This window comes from Argentina silus, assembly GCF_951799395.1.
Source record: "Argentina silus genome assembly, chromosome: 10".
Taxonomy (NCBI): Eukaryota; Metazoa; Chordata; class Actinopteri; order Argentiniformes; family Argentinidae; genus Argentina; species Argentina silus.
This window is the reverse complement of record NC_139664.1, coordinates 16,421,320-16,441,022: the sequence shown is the minus strand read 5'-3', so window position 1 is coordinate 16,441,022 and position 19,703 is coordinate 16,421,320.

The window sequence follows — 19,703 nt, the reverse complement described above, 5'->3', positions numbered from 1 at the left end:
TTGCTGCTCACCTGTGGTTCTGTGGGACTAGGTGCCTTTTCCTCCCTTTCAGGTGTGCTTGGAATTTCTTGTGCTTTGTCACGCTGAGTTGCATTGCTCTCTGGCGCCACGCTGTGTGAGTCCTTGCTCTCTTCAACTGCAGTAGTTTTATCTAGTATTATAGATTCCTCTACACCTGCCATCGCTTTGTCTCCACTGCTGGTCTCTTTAATCTTATCCTCTTCAGCAATGGCTGTCAGGTCTGGTTTTGGTAAAGTCTCAGATTCTTTCATCTTTTTCTCAACGACTAAGTCATCCTTTGTTTCATCTTTTGTTATCTTTACACTGCCCTTGGGTGTTTCCTCTTCAGTGATTTTTGCACTCTCATCCTTGCTGCTCACCTTTGGCTCTGTTGGGCTCATCTCCTTTTCAGGACTCTTGGGTGCCTTTTCCTCCCTTTCAGGTGTGCTTGGAATTTCTTGTGCTTTGTCCTCTTGAGTTGCATTGCTCTCTGGTGCCATGCTGTGTGAGTCCTTACTCTCTGCAACTGCTGTATGTTTCTCTGGTATTATAAATTCCTCTGCACCTGCTGTCGCTTTGTCTCCACTGCTGATCTCTTTAATCTCCTCGTCTTGAGGAATGGCCGTCAGGTCTGGTTTTGGGGAAGTCTCAGATTCTTTAAAAATGTTCTCATCCTTTATTTCATCTTTTGTTATCTTTACACTGCCCTTGGGTGTTTCCTGTTCAGTGATTTTTGCACTCTCATCCTTGCTGCTCACCTTTGGCTCTGTTGGGCTCATCTCCTTTTCAGGACTCTTGGGTGCCTTTTCCTCCCTTTCAGGTGTGCTTGGAATTTCTTGTGCTTTGTCAGGCTGAGTTGTATTGCTCTCTGGCGCCACGCTGTGTGAGTCCTTGCTCTCCTTTTTAGGACTCTTGGATGCCTTTTCCATCTCCTTGTCTTTAGGAATGGCCGTCAGGTCTGGTTTTGGGGACGTTGCAGATTCTTTCAAACTTTTGTCATCCTTTGTTTCATCTTTTGTTATTTTCACACTGTCCTCTTCAGTGGTTTTGAATCTCTCATCCTTGCTGATCACCTTTGGTTCTGTGGGACGAGGTGCCTTTTCCTCCTTTTCAGGTGTTGTGCTTGGGATTTCTGGTGCTTTGGTGTCCTCTGATGACTTAACAGGCTCCAAAATCGCTTTAGTTAGAGTGGTTTTCATCTCTGTTGTGACCTCAGTGGATGTCTTGTCAGTGGATGTCTCCTCTGAGGGCACAGGGAGAGCCTCCTCTTGTACTGTAACAGTGCTCGCTGGCTCTGTAGACTGGTCGGTGTCTTTGAGCTCCTTCAGGTCGGTAGTGGCCAACTCAGGTTTCTGCTCTAGCAGTGGAGTTATGTCCTCTTTCAGATCCACCTCTTTGCTCTCTATTAATGGACTTTCCTTTAATGGACTCTCTTTTTTGCTACCCTGCTGTTCCTCTACTGAGGCACTCTCCTCTTTCAGGTCAGGCTCTTTTTTCTCCTTTAAGGCACTTTGTTTTAGGCTATCCGATTTTTGGGGCTGTTTTGAGATTTCATCCTCAATGGGAGCTTCGGTTTGTGAATCTTCTTGTTTTGAGGGATCATCTTTTTGGAATTGCTCCTCTGCATCCTTTTTCTCACTATCTATATCCTCTGCTGAGTAAAGTTGATCCTTTTCTTCATCACTGGAGGCCTCAACTGATTTAACCTCAATCTGTATAGGTTTGACAGTGTCCTCCTTCCTCTCAACTGCATCTGGCTCATCCCCTGTTTCCTCCTTTCCTTCATCACCCTCTTCTGCCTCTGCAGGGCTAACTCCATCTCCATGCTCCGTGGATGTTTCTACCTGCTGATCTTCAGACACCTTTTCATCCTCTTTCTCTGGGGCCTCCTCACAGAGACCAGCCTTATCTTCCTCCTCCTTTTCCTCATTTCTTTCCCTCTCAGTTTTGGCGAGTTCCTCCCCCTTCCTCTGATACGCTCCTTCTCCTCCAACTGTCTCCTCTGACCTTGTATCCTCAAACTCAGACATCTCCACTTCTCTGATGGTCTTTGTGATGATCTCTTCCACAAACTTCTGTGGCTCGGCTCTCCTGGTGGGCCCCCCCTGCCGAGCCAGGCACGGGAGAGTGTAGACGGGGGACTGGCGGTAGGTGTATGGCATTGAGATGTTGGTGTCAGAGATGGTGGACAGACGACTCTCCTCACCCTCCAGGAGTTGCCTACATGGAGAGAGATAAGTCTTCATTTATAAAAGTTGTATTTATTTATTTGTCCTGTAAAGCATATTGTATTGCTTTTGTGTATGAAATGTGGTATACAAATAAAGTTTGATTAAATTAGTGTAGAATTGTGAGATCATGATTCATCTATGGTCTGTTCATTTAAATTATTCATTAAACAGTGTCATAAAATCAATAGTTTCATGTTGTCAAGTGTTATTTTCTTGTTCATGTATTATTATTATTTCGTCTATAGTAGTTATAGTGGTCTCTTACTGTCTTTGAAAGTCACTATGAATTATTGTAATTTGTACATGAGACATGCAGAGCTATAGTTTTACCTGAAGGAAAGGATCTCCACATCCAAAGCCATGTTCACATTCAGCAGGTCCTGGTGTTCCCGCAGGTGACCAGACATGTCAAGTTTGGCATTTTTCAGCTCATTCTCCAGCTGTCTGATAGTATCCTGGATAAAAACAATCAAGACATGGGTTCATTCTCATCAGCCGCTGAGACTATTAGGCCTAGGCCTTTAATAAAAAGGTGAAGAAAGTTTTTCTTCCTGTAAGTGTAAGCCTAGAGGGTGGGCCCAAATGATGCATCAGCTTAGTAGGCTACTGATACAAAATAAGTCTTTAAATACGGATATAAATATTTATAATGCTAACTGGATTGAGGTACAGTGGGTAGAGGTAGGCCTACACAATAAATCGCAGCATACTGTACCTGGTAATGAACCATTTCCGCATTGTGACGGTCCTCTAGCTCGTCGAGTTGCTTTGCCAGTGCCTCTCTTGTGCCTTTTGCACAGTCCAGTTCAATGTTCTTTCCCTGCAGGCGCCGTTTGTGCTCTTGGATCTCTTGTTTGGTCGCCTTCAGTGCTTCTCTGTTTGTCTCAGCAGCTTTGGTCAACTTTGCAAACTGGGCACGGAAACATTCCTCTGCTTGCTGGATGTCGGACACGGCGTGACCTTCTAATTGCGCCCGGATCTCCCGGAGAGCTGCGGTGATGTCCGGCTTGCCAAAGTGGTGCGCTTCAACCTTTACCTGAGTCTCTTGCATCTGGGCCAACATCTCTGACACCTCAATCTCATGGTTTTTCTTCAGGAAATGTATCTCATCCACCATTGACTGGGCTTTCTTGTCCAGCTGAAGCTTAGCCAAATATGTGTCGTTGATGTCCTTTTTCAGCACTATAATGTTGCTCTCAGCGTCTGATCTGTAACACGCCTCTTGGTCATATTTTGCCCTCAAGTTGAGGACATCTTCCTCCAGGTCCTGATGTTCTATTTCAATCTGACGCTTCTGAAGCGTGATGTCATTTACTTGTTTTCTCAGATCCCTGAGCTCCGGTTCGTACTGCTGTGCCAAAGACGAAGGGGATTGTGCCTTCTGCCTAATGTCTTCAATTTCTCTCTCTAGCAATTGATTCTGATGCTCTAAATGACGTACCTTTTCGATGAACCCAGCAAAACGGTCATTCAGCCCATGGAGCAATTCTTTGTCGTTTGTTTTCAGTTCACCTACATCTAAGCTCTCCGATGCTCTCAGAACCGAGCCGAACTCTCTCTTCTGCAGTGCATTGCCTCTGTTCAGAGATGCGGCTGCCGCCTCAAAGATCCTTGAAGTCTGTTGCGATGCGGTGGAGTATCCAGTCAGTTTTGTTTGGTATCGTGAATACTCAGATTGAGTTGTCCTATGCGGAGAACCCGATTCAAAGTCCATTCTGTGGCTCATGGTGTTGCTGTGTAGAACAGCAGTGAAGATGTGCAGGATAAGCGACGCCTCAAGCCTTTTATACCTCCTCCGTCCACTGAAGCTGCAGAATCAAACTGTCCATAGTGCTGAAAATGTATACAATCAGCTGGTAGCCTGACTGGCTGTCAGCGCACGTGTCCTGTCCATCGCTTCTTTTCCTTTTTTCTTACAGACAGCTGTGACGTAGCTCCTCATTTCCCTGAAGCTGCACAATGAGACCTCACAGTTGAGTCATGAGTCTTGAGTCGTTGATAATGGTATTTGTGGACTGGTGAGGTATGTGACATAAAAAAATACTATAGGCCTCTCCCGTACTGCAACAGTTTTGACCAGGATGCACAAGATACTCCTCGCCCTATGTTGTAAACACAATAACAGCATCTATATCAATGCATTTCTTTGGTTCAACCCTATCTGATTAAGTGGATGTGCATGTTAATAACAGCCTGAACAGTTTAGTAAATTCAGCACATCTATATTCTATAATCAGTCTGTCCAGATTATAGACCTCTGTGTAAAGGTTTGTAGGCCTTTGTCTTAATCATTATTGGTTGGTGGAGAATAGTCAATTTGACAGAACCTCTCATTTCACAGCACTTCTTTTTTTTTTTTTTTTTTTACAAATGGACAAGTCTACAAGAGGAAAACACATGAGTCATCTTGGCACAAACAGACATGCTGAAAAGCCAGAAACAAGCAAATGTCCTGGATGGGTTTCAACTATGCAGACTTCACATATTGTAGCAAGCCCTATACAGTATCTGCTATGCTATTCCACTGTAATATGCATCATATTTGAGGGAATAATACAAATATGATATCAGATGATATTAGACTTTTACTTTCCTGATTACAAATCTTCCTGTGTTTGTCCAAGGAGTTATATTTTGACACATAATACATGACATGGTTGGAAAATGTTGTAAACCATATGTATGTGTCTAATATTGTAAATAATGTGCTGTTGAGGACCCCTCATGTTGGAGACATCTCTTGGTGACTGTGGTGAGAGACCACTTCAAAACTAAGAGTAAATGAACTCTCTAATCTGATATGGTTCACCTCTCCGTCTGCTGCCGATTCTACACTGATGCCACTCTCTGCTGATTCAACACTGATGCCACTCAGTTGAAGTTCTGTAGCATCATCAAGGCCGGCGGTGGCTATGGGCAGGGGTGGGCTCACCCCCCCCCCAAACGTGCGTCTTGCCCACCCAATCAAAAGTTAAGAAAACACTTTTTTTGTTGTTCCAGCCAATGGAAAAATAGCAAAGAAAATACCAGTACCGTTTCTAACTTCTGATTGGGTGGGCCTGCCTCCTGATTGGGTGGGCCCGCCTCCTACAGCCCGCCTCCAAAGTCACCCACTGCCCACCCCCTCTTCTCGTCGTGTTCTCGTCGTATTTCTTTGAGATTGGCAAATTTCTAGTGTGGGTGCTTGGTGTCATGAAACCAGTGAATGCAATTCTACAGTCTCAGTCTGTGGATACGTGCATTGCTTGTCAGGTTGTTGGTGCATCACTGGAGTCCTTAAAAGACATCCATAAAGATGACTGCTGGACAGAGCTTTCTCAGGCACCTGCTGGGGATGATTCACATCCTCCAAAGAGAAGTAGAACATTGAGTAAACACCTTGGTGAAAGTGTTGTGCTCTCAACTGTGGGTCATACAGATTCTGATGATCCCACCATCACCTCCTGTCAGTCTCTGAAAAGATCCCTGCTCAACATCTTTGACAGGGCCATTTCAGAAATGGAAAACAGATTTTCCAAGAAGAATGTAGATCGAATGACAACCAGTCTTGTACCCAAATCTAGTGCATTTCTAGATTCCACCTTGTTGCGCCCTCTGCATGTGCTTGCTGGTACTGTGGCAGACGATGTGAGTCTTAAAATGTAATTCTTGTTGCAAAACCAATGTTGGTCAAGAAATGTCCAAATGAAACAGACCTGTCCACTGTGTGTAAACACCTGCAGGAGTATAAGGAAGCTTTTCCTGTGTTGCATAAATTGTATGTAACAGCCCTGTTAATTGTGTGTCTTCAGCATTATGTGAGAGTTCCTTCTCCACACTGTCGCAAGTCCTAACCCCCACATGTCGCACCATGTTACATGAAAGAAAGAGGAATTTGGTGATCTTGGCCCATGAGAAATCAATAACAAATACCTTAGACATGGATGAATTTGTTAGAATTTTTGCCAAGGGAAACAGGAGACTAATGTTGTGGATGGATGGATGGATGGATGGATGGATGGATGGATGGATAAAAAGATATAAAGAATGGATATATGACTGAAATACTGTACATATACCTTCGGGCTACTCGTCCACTTCTCTAACCTCTGGGCTACCTACCACCCAAGTTGCCCACCTATTATTTCTACCAGCCATTTACTTACTTGCTTGCCAGTTAGGAGCCAGTTATTAATGCTTTAGAAATGCACTTATAAATGCTTCAAAACTAACCCTGATCATGCAACATTATTTGAAATTGTTGCACAGTGGTCGCACAGTTGGGAAATTGTATTTGCTAGTTTTTAATAATATAATAATAATAATATAATAATATATATATATATAATAATGTAATAATATATATATATATAATATATGCCATTTAGCTGACGCTTTTATACAAAGCAACTTACATTGCAGTGAGTGCATACATTTCAGTATATATGGTCCCAGCGGGAATCAAACCCACAACCCAAGCGTTGTTAGCGCCATGCTCTACCAAATGAGCCACAAAGGACCACCGGATTTGGGTAATTAAGGGTGTAATTACTCTTAATGAATGTACTCTATCTATCTATGCCTCTACCTTACAATTACTACCATGACTGCTCTCATCAGATATCATAGAAACTGAGACCCTCCACTTATTGATTCATTTCTGATATGGATTGATACAGTTTTCTCTTCATTGCTTTTCAAAAGGAGCACAAAGTTTGCCCAAATATGACAATATGACAATAGGACAGTGAAGGTTCTCCAAGCCTCTTTGGGTACACAAGATAAGGAACGTGGTGATAATGTGAGCCAATAGTTTACAGTAGGTACGGTTATCAAACTTTATGTTAGCTGCTATTAATCTATGATGCTGAACATCAGTGAATGACATGAAAACAGATGTTAGGGCAAATGTTGGTGTATTATCCAGAATTGATTTGCTTAGATAGACACCATGATGACACAACATTATGTATAAAATAATATTATGGAATAGACAGTGCTCTGTTTTAATATTAGTATGTTTGGGGTTATCAACCATTAGCATTAGTTAGTATTAGCGCTTAAAGGTGCATGATGTAACATTCAAGCTTTCTTAAGGTTCTATATTACTATGTTTAATCTGTAGAGAACAAGGAATGCCCTTGTAAGAAATATTTAATTGACAAACGCTGTTATGGTCCCGCCGGAAGTCATTCATTCCAATAGGGCAATCTGCACTGCTGCATCAACACTGCGTTCTGTTTCTGCATTCTTTTGTGTGTGCGGCATGCTTTGGATGGATCTATTGCGAGTTGCAAGTTACTGTGCGGGAACAGGAAGTTGTCAAACCACAGAGGGTTGCAAGATGTAGCTTTCACCAATGGTTTTATGGGACAGCAACAAGACAAAAATGAACAGACTCTCTACTAACCCACATCACATGGGAAACCTTGGTAACTAGCAGGGGTAGAGAGCAACGGTAGGGAAACAACGTCTATCAAACATTGAAGTGTGTCAGCAGGTTTCCATTGTGCTCTATAACAAAGTTGATGAATTGAAGTCATTTGGATAGAGGGTCACCTTACTAGAGGCAAATGTCTATAAATACAGATATGGTTATAGGCTACTGTAGTTTTATAAGGCTGAACTTAACTCACCTAAACTGACAAGTAAGCTTTTTACTGTGAGAGTCAAATGTGTATGTAATGCCGACTATAGATGAAATAACTTTGAATTGCATTTATTTCACAGGCCATCCAGACACCCCCATTTACATCAGTGGGGCAGAAGAGAATACAGCATTTGATTTGTTACTTTCAATATTACAGCACATTTCTCAGAAGTGAATTAATCCATAAAGCATGTGTGATTCATAACAACTTTCAGTTAAGTAAGGCCAGGCAATTGCAAAAGAGGATTCATATTGATTAAAGGGCTTGTAGTAATCATGCTGTTATTCAGAAAAACTCTGTCCACTAACTGGTGATTCTAGACAGAGGTTTTAGGCACAGCTTTCTGCTCTTTGATTGGCTCAGCTTGCTCTTTCGTTTTGGACCCAGTTTTCTCAACTTTGCTCACTCCATCATCTTCAGAAAAGTCATTCTCTATTTTTGATTCTTCTTCCTCTGTCTTCCTCTCATCAACTGCCTTCTCTTTCAAACCCATGGCCGACACATCCTCTTTCACTGGCGATGTCTTAATGATAGATATTTCCACCTGTTCAGGTTTTGCCTCTTTTTGGCTTTTAATGACTACCTCAGACTCCTTGGTCTTAACACTCTCTGTTTTTGTAGGAACATCTTTGGGGTCCAGAACTTTCTCAGGCTCTTTCGCAATTTCCTCTGATTTCTCCTGAGTTGTATTGCTCTCTGGCGCCACAGTATATGAGTCCTTGCTCTCTGCAACTGCAGTAGTTTTATCTAGTATTATAGATTCCTCTGCACCTGCCATTGCTTTGTCTCCACTGCTGGTCTCTTTAATCTCCTCCTCTTTAGCAATGGCTGTCAGGTCTGGTTTTGGTAAAGTCTCAGATTCTTTCACCTTTTTCTTAACTATTAAGTCATCCTTTGTTTCATCTTTTGTTATCTTTACACTGCCCTTGGGTATTTCTTCTTCAGTGATTTTTACACTCTCATCCTTGCTGCCCACCTTTGGCTCTGTTGGACTAATCTCTTTTTCAGGACTCTTGGATGCCTTTTCCATCTCCTCGTCTTGAGGAATGGCTGTCAGGTCTGATTTTGGGGACGTTGCAGATTCTTTCAAATTTTTCTCATCCTTGGTTTCATCTTTTGTTATTTTCACACTGTCCTCTTCAGTAGTTTTTAAACTCTCATCTTTGCTGTTCACCTTTGGTTCTGTGGGACTAGGTGCCTTTTCCTCCCTTTCAGGTGTGCTTGGAATTTCTTGTGCTTTGTCACGCTGAGTTGCATTGCTCTCTGGTGCCATGCTGTGTGAGTCCTTGCTCTCTTCAACTGCAGTAGTTTTATCTAGTATTATAGATTCCTCTGCACCTGCCATCGCTTTGTCTCCACTGCTGGTCCCTTTAATCTTATCTTCTTCAGCAATGGCTGTCAGGTCTGGTTTTGGTAAAGTTTCAGATTCTTTCACCTTTTTCTCAACTACTAAGTCATCCTTTGTTTCATCTTTTGTTATCTTTACACTGCCCTTGGGTGTTTCCTCTTCAGTGGTTTTCACACTCTCATCCTTGCTGCTCACCTTTGGCTCTTTAAGACTCATCTCCTTTTCAGGACTCTTGGGTGCCTTTTCCTTCCTTTCAGGTGTGCTTGGGATTTCTTGTGCTTTGTCACGCTGAGTTGTATTCCTCTCTGTCGCCATGCTGTGTGAGTCCTTGCTCTCTGCAACTGCAGTAGTTTTAGTTTTATCTGGTATTATAAATTCCTCTGCAGGTGTCATTGCTTTGTCTCCACTGTTGGTCTCTTTAATCTCCTCCTCTTTAGGAATGGCCATCAGGTCTGGTTTTGGGGAAGTCTCAGATTCTTTAAAAATGTTCTCATCTTTTGTTTCATCTTTTGTTATCTTTACACTGCCCTTGGGTGTTTCCTGTTCAGTGATTTTTACACTCTCATCCTTGCTGCTCACCTGTGGTTCTGTGGGACTAGGTGCCTTTTCCTCCCTTTCAGGTGTGCTTGGAATTTCTTGTGCTTTGTCACGTTGAGTTGCATTGCTCTCTGGCGCCATGCTGTGTGAGTCCTTGCTCTCTTCAACTGCAGTAGTTTTATCTAGTATTATAGATTCCTCTGCACCTGCCATCGCTTTGTCTCCACTGCTGGTCTCTTTAATCTTATCCTCTTCAGCAATGGCTGTCAGGTCTGGTTTTGGTAAAGTCTCAGATTCTTTCATCTTTTTCTCAACGACTAAGTCATCCTTTGTTTCATCTTTTGTTATCTTTACACTGCCCTTGGGTGTTTCCTGTTCAGTGATTTTTACACTCTCATCCTTGCTGCTCACCTTTGGCTCTTTAGGACTCATCTCCTTTTCAGGACTCTTGGGTGCCTTTTCCTTCCTTTCAGGTGTGCTTGGAATTTCTTGTGCTTTGTCCTCTTGAGTTGTATTGCTCTCTGGTGCCATGCTGTGTGAGTCCTTACTCTCTGCAACTGCAGTATGTTTCTCTGGTATTATAAATTCCTCTGCACCTGCTGTCGCTTTGTCTCCACTGCTGATCTCTTTAATCTCCTCCTCTTGAGGAATGGCCGTCAGGTCTGGTTTTGGGGAAGTCTCAGATTCTTTAAAAATGTTCTCATCCTTTATTTCATCTTTTGTTATCTTTACACTGCCCTTGGGTGTTTCCTGTTCAGTGATGTTTGCACTCTCATCCTTGCTGCTCACCTTTGGCTCTGTTGGGCTCATCTCCTTTTCAGGACTCTTGGGTGCCTTTTCCATCTCCTCGTCTTGAGGAATGGCCGTCAGGTCTGGTTTTGGGGAAGTCTCAGATTCTTTAAAAATGTTCTCATCCTTTGTTTCATCTTTTGTTATCTTTACACTGCCCTTGGGTAATTCTTCTTCAGTGATTTTTACACTCTCATCCTTGCTGCTCACCTGTGGTTCTGTTGGGCTCATCTCCTTTTCAGGACTCTTGGGTGCCTTTTCCTCCCTTTCAGGTGTGCTTGGAATTTCTTGTGCTTTGTCAGGCTGAGTTGTATTGCTCTCTGGCGCCATGCTGTGTGAGTCCTTGCTCTCTGGAACTGCAGTAGTTTCACGTGGTATTATAGATTCCTCTGCACCTGTCGTCGCTTTGTCTCCACTGCTGGTCTCTTTAATCTCCTCCTCTTTAGGAATTGTCATCAGGTCTGGTTTTGGGGACGTTGCAGATTCTTTCAAATTTTTCTCATCCTTTGTTTCATCTTTTGTTATTTTCACACTGTCCTCTTCAGTGGTTTTGAAACTCTCATCCTTGCTGATCACCTTTGGTTCTGTGGGACTTGGTGCCTTTTCCTCCTTTTCAGGTGTTGTGCTTGGGATTTCTGGTGCTTTGGTGTCCGCTGATGACTTAACAGGCTCCCAAATTGCCTTAGCTGGAGTAGTTTTCATCTCTGTTGTGACCTCAGTGGATGTTTTGTCAGTGGATGTCTCCTCTGAAGGCACAGGGAGAGCCTCCTCTTGTACTGTAACAGTGCTCGCTGGCTCTGTAGACTGGTCGGTGTCTTTGAGCTCCTTCAGGTCGGTAGTGGCCAACTCAGGTTTCTGCTCTAGCAGTGGAGTTATGTCCTCTTTCAGATCCACCTCTTTGCTCTCTATTAATGGACTTTCCTTTAATGGACTCTCTTTTTTGCTACCCTGCTGTTCCTCTACTGAGGCACTGTCCTCTTTCAGGTCAGGCTCTTTTTTCTCCTTTAAGGCACTTTGTTTTAGGCTATCCTCTGGCTCAGATTTTTTGGGCTGTTTTGAGATTTCATCCTCAATGGGAGCCTCGGTTTGTGAATCTTCTCGTTTTGAGGGATCATCGTTTTGGAATTGCTCACTATCTATATTCTCTGCTGTGTAAAGTTGATCCTTTTCTTTATCACTGGAGGCCTCAACTGATTTAACCTCACTCTGTATAGGTTTGACAGTGTCCTCCTTCCTCTCAACTGCGTCTGACTCATACCCTGTTTCCTCTTTTCCTTCATCACCCTCTTCTGCCTCTGCAGGGCTAACTCCATCTCCATGCTCCGTGGATGTTTCTACCTGCTGATCTTCAGACGCCTTTTCATCCTCTTTCTCTGGGGCCTCCTCACAGAGACCGGCCTTATCTTCCTCCTCCTCCTTTTCCTCATTTCTTTCCCTCTCAGTTTTGGCGAGTTCCTCCCCCATCCTCTGATACGCTCCTTCTCCTCCAACTGTCTCCTCTGACCTTGTGTCCTCAAACTCGGACATCTCCACTTCTCTGATGGTCTTTGTGATGATCTCTTCCACAAACTTCTGTGGCTCGGCTCTTCTGGTCTGCACCCCCTGCCGGGCCAGGCATGGGAGAGTGTAGACGGGGGACTGGCGGTAGGTGTACGGCATTGAGATGTGGGTGTCAGAGATGGTGGACACACGACTCTCCTCACCCTCCAGGAGTTGCCTACAGGGAGAGAAATAGTTAGGTCTTCATTTATAAAAGTTGTATTTATTCAGTCGTCCTGTAAAGCACATTGTATTGCATTTGTGCATGAAATATGCTATACAAATAAAGTTTGATTGAATGAGTATTAAAATTGTGCGATCATGATTCATCTATGGTCTGTTCATTTAAATCATTCATTAAACAGTGTAATAAAATAAACAGTTTCATTTTGTCAAGTGTTATTTTCTTGTTCATGTATTATGATTTTGTCTATAGTAGTTATAGTTGTCTCTTACTGTCTTTCAATAATTCTTTAATATAATTCACTGTGAATTATTCGAATTTGTACCGGCTGAGACATGCAGAGCTATAGTTTTACCTGAAGGAATGAATCTCCACATCCAAAGCCATGTTCACATTCAGCAGGTCCTGGTGTTCCCGCAGGTGACCAGAAATGTCAAATTTGGCAATGGTCAGCTCATTCTCCAGCTGTCTCATAGTATCCTGGATAAAAACAATTAAGACATTGGTTTATTCTCATCAGCCTCTCTGAGACTATTAGGCCTAGGCCTTTAATAAAAGAGTATTTTTCTTCCTCTAAGCATAGGCCTACAGGGCGGGCCCAAACAGTGCATTAGCTTAGTAGGCTACTGATACAAAATAAGTCTAAGTATTCAAATACGGATATAAATCTTTATAATGTTAACTTGATTCATGTACAGTGAATATAGGTAGGCCTACACAATAAATCGCAGCATACTGTACCTGGTAATGAACCATTTCCGCATTGTGACGGTCCTCCAGCTCGTCGAGTTGCTTTGCCAGTGCCTCTCTCGTGCCTTTTGCACAGTCCAGTTCAATGTTCTTTCCCTGCAGGCGCCGTTTGTGCTCTTGGATCTCTTGTTTGGTCGCCTTCAGTGCTTCTCTGTTTGTCTCAGCAGCTTTGGTCAACTTTGCAAACTGGGCACGGAAACATTCCTCTGCTTGCTGGATGTCGGACACAGCGTGAACTTTTAATTGCGCCCGGATCTCCCGGAGAGCTGCAGTGATATCCGGCTTGCCAAAGTGGTGCGCTTCAACCTTTACCTGAGTCTCTTGCATCTGGGCCAACATCTCTGACACCTCAATCTCATGGTTTTTCTTCAGGAAATGTATCTCATCCACCATTGACTGGGCTTTCTTGTCCAGCTGAAGTTTAGCCAAATATGTGTCGTTGATGTCCTTTTTCAGCACTATAATGTTGCTCTCAGCGTCTGATCTGTAACACGCCTCTTGGTCATATTTTTCCCTCAAGTTGAGGACATCTTCCTCCAGGTCCTGATGTTCTATTTCAATCTGACGCTTCTGAAGTGTGATGTCATTTACTTGTTTTCTCAGATCCCTGAGCTCCGGTTCGTACTGCTGTGCCAAAGATGAAGGGGATTGTGCCTTCTGCCTAATGTCTTCGATTTCCCTCTCTAGCAATTGATTCTGATGCTCCAAATCACGCACCTTTTCGATGAACCCAGCAAAACGGTCATTCAGCCCATGGAGCAATTCCTTCTCATTTGTTTTCAGTTCAACTAAATCTAAGCTCTCCGATGCTCTCAGAACCGAGCCGAACTCTCTCTTCTGCAGTGCATTGCCTCTGTTCAGAGATGCGGCTGCCGCCTCAAAGATCCTTGAAGTCTGTTGCGATGCGGTGGAGTATCCAGTCAGTTTTGTTTGGTATCGTGAATACTCAGATTGAGTTGTCCTATGCGGAGAACCAGATTCAAAGTCCATTCTGTGGCTCATGGTGTTGCTGTGTAGAACAGCAGTGAAGATGTGCAGGATAAGCGACGCCTCAAGCCTTTTATACCTCCTCCGTCCACTGAAGCTGCAGAATCAAACTGTCCATAGTGCTGAAAATGTATACAATCAGCTGGTAGCCTGACTGGCTGTCAGCGCACGTGTCCTGTCCATCGCTTCTTTTCCTTTTTTGTTACAGACAGCTGTGACGTAGCTCATCATTTCCCTGAAGCTGCACAATGAGACCTCACAGTTGAGTCATGAGTCTTGAGTCGTTGATAATGGTATTTGTGGACTGGTGAGGTATGCGACATAAAAAAATACTATAGGCCTCTCCCGTACTGCAACAGTTTTGACCAGGATGCACAAGATACTCCTCGCCCTATGTTGTAAACACAATAACAGCATCTATATCAATGCATTTCTTTGGTTCAACCCTATCTGATTAAGTGGATGTGCATGTTAATAACAGCCTGAACAGTTTAGTAAATTCAGCACATCTATATTCTATAATCAGTCTGTCCAGATTATAGACCTCTGTGTAAAGGTTTGTAGGCCTTTGTCTTAATCATTATTGGTTGGTGGAGAATAGTCAATTTGACAGAATCTCTCATTTCACAGATTTATTTTTATTTTTATTTTTTTACAAATGGACAAGTCTACAAGAGGAAAACACATGAGTCATCTTGGCACAAACAGACATGCTGAAAAGCCAGAAACAAGCAAATGTCCTGGATGGGTTCCAACTATGCAGACTTCACATATTGTAGCAAGCCCTATACAGTATCTGCTATGCTATTCCACTGTAATATGCATCATATTTGAGGGAATAATACAAATATGATATCAGATGATATTAGGCATGAAAAGTGATGGGACTAGGGACAGGTGTAATGTTGAGAATGTGTGAATAATGATTCGGTTTGTATGCAATTCCATGCCAGAGGAGCATCTGATTGGGTTGCTTGACTTGCATCAACTCGATGCTGAGTACATGTCCACTGAAATATTGAGACATCTTTCTGATGCTGGCTACAGTGTGACAACATAGCTAGCCAGTGTTATGATGGTGCATCGGTGATGAGTGGAGCATGAGGTGGTGTGCAAGCATTGCTTCAAAAGAAGCTTGCTCGATATATTCCATATATTAATTGTTACAACCACCAGTTACACTTAGTGGTTGTGCATGCCATGCAGGGTGAGCCATGTGCCAAAAAGTTTTTCGACCTCTCTATTTTTCTCTAGTTGCTCCTTGTCTCAAAAGACTGCTTGAAATTCACTGGACAAGCCATTATGATGTGACATGGTGCATTGTTGAGAATGAAGACCGTCTTCTCACTATCCTGTCAGAGATCTCAGAGGATGATGATGCCACAGTTGATTTGTGCACTGAGGCATCAGGCCTGTTAATTCAAATTAAGAGGCATAATTTCTTTGAGATTGGCAAATTTCTAGTGTGGGTGCTTGGTGTCATGAAACCAGTGAATGCAATTCTACAGTCTCAGTCTGTGGATACGTGCATTGCTTGTCAGGTTGTTGGTGCATCACTGGAGTCCTTAAAAGACATCCATAAAGATGACTGCTGGACAGAGCTTTCTCAGGCACCTGCTGGGGATGATTCACATCCTCCAAAGAGAAGTAGAACATTGAGTAAACACCTTGGTGAAAGTGTTGTGCTCTCAACTGTGGGTCATACAGATTCTGATGATCCCACCATCACCTCCTGTCAGTCTCTGAAAAGATCCCTGCTCAACATCTTTGACAGGGCCATTTCAGAAATGGAAAACAGATTTTCCAAGAAGAATGTAGATCGAATGACAACCAGTCTTGTACCCAAATCTAGTGCATTTCTAGATTCCACCTTGTTGCGCCCTCTGCATGTGCTTGCTGGTACTGCGGCAGACGATGTGAGTCTTAAAATGTAATTCTTGTTGTAAAACCAATGTTGGTCAAGAAATTTCCAAATGAAACAGACCTGTCCACTGTGTGTAAACACCTGCAGGAGTATAAGGAAGCTTTTCCTGTGTTGCATAAATTGTATGTAACAGCCCTGTTAATTGTGTGTCTTCAACGTTATGTGAGAGTTCCTTCTCCACACTGTCGCAAGTCCTAACCCCCTATTGTCGCACCATGTTACATGAAAGAAAGAGGAATTTGGTGATCTTGGCCCATGAGAAATCAATAACAAATACCTTAGACATGGATGAATTTGTTAGAATTTTTGCCAAGGGAAACAGGAGACTAATGTTGTGGATGGATGGATGGATGGATGGATAAAAAGATATAAAGAATGGATATATGACTGAAATACTGTACATATACCTTCGGGCTACTCGTCCACTTCTCTAACCTCTGGGCTACCTACCGCCCAAGTTGCCCACCTATTATTTCTACCAGCCATTTACTTACTTGCTTGCCAGTTAGGAGCCAGTTATTAATGCTTTAGAAATGCACTTATAAATGCTTCAAAACTAACCCTGATCATGCAACATTATTTGAAATTTTTGCACAGTGGTCACACAGTTGGGAAATTGTATTTGCTAGTTTTTAATAATATAATAATAATAATATATATATATATATATATATAATAATGTAATAATATATATATATGCCATTTAGCTGACGCTTTTATACAAAGCAACTTACATTGCAGTGAGTGCATACATTTCAGTATATATGGTCCCAGCGGGAATCAAACCCACAACCCAAGCGTTGTTAGCGCCATGCTCTACCAACTGAGCCACAGAGGACCACCGGATTTGGGTAATTAAGGGTGTAATTACTCTTAATGAATGTACTCTATCTATCTATGCCTCTATCTTACAATTACTACCATGACTGCTCTCATCAGATATCATAGAAACTGAGACCCTCCACTTATTGATTCATTTCTGATATGGATTGATACAGTTTTCTCTTCATTGCTTTTCAAAAGGAGCACAAAGTTTGCCCAAATATGACAATATGACAATAGGACAGTGAAGGTTCTCCAAGCCTCTTTGGGTACACAAGATAAGGAACGTGGTGATAATGTGAGCCAATAGTTTACAGTAGGTACGGTTATCAAACTTTATGTTAGCTGCTATTAATCTATTGTAGTGTATTTTGCTCTGACCAGAAGAAGGCCTGATGTGTTAAGAATAGCCTACAGTGATGTGCACAATGGAAGATGCAGCATGCAGCTGGCCACTGTAGATTGCAAGAGAGATAGTGCTAGGAATGGCCTTATTTGGTTAAGGCCATGAACATCACCATAAGGAATAGCCCTACGTGGTTAAGGCTATGAACATCATCATAAGGAATAGCCCTACTTGGTTAAGGCTATGAACATCACCATAGTATAGGTTGAAAATGTTTAGAGGAACGTGGACCTAGGGATTGCATGCCCAAATCTGGAAGACAAAGCATGCTGTTTTGTATATAAGACTGAACGGCTAGACTAGACAGGAGGGGACATTATTGACTGTATAGGAGCCCCCACATCTGGCCGTGGATTGTAATGATGAAGTTATGATTAATTAAAGACGATTAAACTGACTCATCCGGACCTCTGCAGCTTCCTTTCTTCATCTAAGTTTATAAACTACACAATGATGCTGAACATCAGTGAATGACATGAAAACAGATGTTAGGGCAAATGTTGGTGTATTATCCAGAATTGATTTGCTTAGATAGACACCATGATGACACAACATTATGTATAAAATAATATTATGGAATAGACAGTGCTCTGTTTTAACATTAGTATGTTTGGGGTTATCAACCATTAGCATTAGTTAGTATTAGCGCTTAAAGGTGCATGATGTAACATTCAAGCTTTCTAAAGGTTCTATATTACTATGTTTAATCTGTAGAGAACAAGGAATGCCCTTGTAAGAAATATTTATTGACAAACGCTGTTATGGTCCCACGGGAGGCATTCATTCCAATAGGGCAATCTGCACTGCTGCATCAACACTGCGTTCTGTTTCTGCATTCTTTTGTGTGTGCGGCATGCTTTGGATGGATCTATTGCGAGTTGCAAGTTACTGTGCGGGAACAGGAAGTTGTCAAACCACAGAACATAGCAAGATGTAGCTTTCACCAATGGTTTTATGGGATAGCAACAAGACAAAAACAAACAGCTTCAAAATTGTTGACTCTCTACTAGCCTACATCACATGGGAAACCTTGGTAACTAGCAGGGGTAGAGAGCAACGGTAGGGAAACAACATCTATCAAACATTGAAGTGTGTCAGCAGGTTTTCATTGTGCTCTATAACAAAGTTGATGAATTGAAGTCATTTGGATAGAGGGTCACCTTACTAGAGGCAAATGTCTATAAATACAGATATGGTTATAGGCTACTGTAGTTGTATAAGGCTGAACTTAACTCACCTAAACTGACAAGTAAGGTTTTTACTGTGAGAGTCAAATGTGTATATAATGCAGACTATAGATGAAATAACTTTGAATTGCATTTATTTCACAGGCCATCCAGACACCCCCATTTACATCAGTGGGGCAGAAGAGAATACAGCATTTGATTTGTTACATTCAATATTACAGCACATTTCTCAGAAGTGAATTAATCCATAAAGCATGTGTGATTCATCACAACTTTCAGTTAAGTAAGGCCAGGCAATTGCAAAAGTGGATTCATATTGACTTAAGGGCTTGTAGTAATCATGCTGTTATTCAGAAAAACTCTGTCCACTAACTGGTGATTCTAGACAGAGGTTTTAGGCACAGCTTTCTGCTCTTTGATTGGCTCAGCTTGCTCTTTCGTTTTGGACCCAGTTTCCTCAACTTTGCTCACTCCATCATCTTCAGAAAAGTCATTCTCTATTTTTGATTCTTCTTCCTCTGTCTTCCTCTCATCAACTGCCTTCTCTTTCAAACCCATGGCCGACACATCCTCTTTCACTGGCGATGTCTTAATGATAGATATTTCCACCTGTTCAGGTTTTGCCTCTTTTTGGCTTTTAATGACTACCTCAGACTCCTTGGTCTTAACACTCTCTGTTTTTGTAGGAACATCTTTGGGGTCCAGAACTTTCTCAGGCTCTTTCGCAATTTCCTCAGATTTCTCCTGAGTTGTATTGCTCTCTGGCGCCACAGTATGTGAGTCCTTGCTCTCTGCAACTGCAGTAGTTTTATCTAGTATTATAGATTCCTCTGCACCTGCCATTGCTTTGTCTCCACTGCTGGTCTCTTTAATCTCCTCCTCTTTAGCAATGGCTGTCAGGTCTGGTTTTGGTAAAGTCTCAGATTCTTTCACCTTTTTCTTAACTATTAAGTCATCCTTTGTTTCATCTTTTGTTATCTTTACACTGCCCTTGGGTATTTCTTCTTCAGTGATTTTTACACTCTCATCCTTGCTGCCCACCTTTGGCTCTGTTAGACCCATCTCTTTTTCAGGACTCTTGGATGCCTTTTCCATCTCCTCGTCTTGAGGAATGGCTGTCAGGTCTGATTTTGGGGACGTTGCAGATTCTTTCAAATTTTTCTCATCCTTGCTTTCATCTTTTGTTATTTTCACACTGTCCTCTTCAGTAGTTTTTAAACTCTCATCTTTGCCGTTCACCTGTGGTTCTGTGGGACTAGGTGCCTTTTCCTCCCTTTCAGGTGTGCTTGGAATTTCTTGTGCTTTGTCACGCTGAGTTGCATTGCTCTCTGGCGCCATGCTGTGTGAGTCCTTGCTCTCTTCAACTGCA